We start from the raw sequence: 1287 nt of genomic DNA, 5'->3' as shown, positions 1-1287 counted from the left end.
CCCCCCCCCGCCGACCACTCTCCCGTCCCTTGAACGCGGCAACCGCAGCTGCAACCGAGATCGTCGTGTACGGGGCTCCCGACGCCCATCCGACGCACATCAACAGGCTGCGGGGCACGCCGCGGCCCCCCTGCCGGTGCGGGGTCCGGCCCCCGGACGGGCGATCCTTATTTGTCAGCCAGTTGCCGAGACTCCCCGGCCTCACCCGCGTTCTGGCCCGGCCGGTTCTCGGCCGCCCGCCCGTCCCCGGCGCTGATCGCCGGACGTGCCGTGTCATGGTAATTCGGTACCTCGCTGGCCCGGTCGCACATCATTTGCCAGAGCAATAGCGCGCTTATGTGCCCCTCGTTTATGACGCACCCTGTGCATGGAGGACAGCGCGCGCGCGAGTGTGCGTGAATACCCCCCCCCCCCCCGACGCCCACACAGACACACACACGTCCCCCCAGCCGGCACCTGGGCCGTTGTCCCCTGGCCGACACACACAGACAGACAGACAGACAGACAGACAGACAGGCGCGCACACGCCCCGGGCCACGGCGGCCTCTCCGGGGACCCTCGGAGCCTCGGGCCTGCGCTGCCACACCGCCCGAGCAATGCCCAGAACGTATTTGCCATCCGCCCCTGGCAAAGGCGAGGGCACAAAAAAGCGCCCACCGAACTAACAACCCATCTCCAACCCTAAAGGGAAGGTCGCCCAAAATATCCCAGCGATCGGAATAATTAGGAAAGCCCACAATCCCCAGGCTCGACCCCCTCCCCGCGCGCCACGGGGCCCGCGGCACCTTCGCCCCGGGGACCCGCTCGAGGCTCCCGCAAACACCCTCCCAAGACGCACTTCACCAAGCCCCCAGGACCACGGGGTCTCCGTGCATGGACACAGGGCGGACCCAGGGCCGTGCACGGGCGTGATGTTCTCCGTTGGCAATCGGCTCTTGGCAGCTTCACCCGGGTATGCATGTGATCCATGCCGCCGCGGGATTGCACTTCTGTATTACCAGACTCCGAGAGCTGACGCTGCTTCGCCGGTCCTCCTCTCGCGAGGAACCAGCTGGGCGGCCGGCGGAAGGGCCAGAAATCCTGGAGGGCGGAAAAGACACCAAAAAATGGAAAAAAAATTACCCAATGAAGGCACATCCCCAAGGACAGAGAAGAATTTGGGAAGGAGGGAGATACGTTTATGTAGAGAGGGGGCAAGGGGGAAAGAGACGGAAGAGGGCATGGAGGAGCTCTGCGTGTGCAAGGGAGGGAGAAGCAAAAGGACAGGGGTGAATGCGCGGAGGGGGG

Source organism: Fonticula alba (assembly GCF_000388065.1).
Source record: "Fonticula alba strain ATCC 38817 unplaced genomic scaffold supercont2.5, whole genome shotgun sequence".
NCBI lineage: Eukaryota > Rotosphaerida > Fonticulaceae > Fonticula > Fonticula alba.
Note: the sequence above shows the minus strand (reverse complement) of the source record.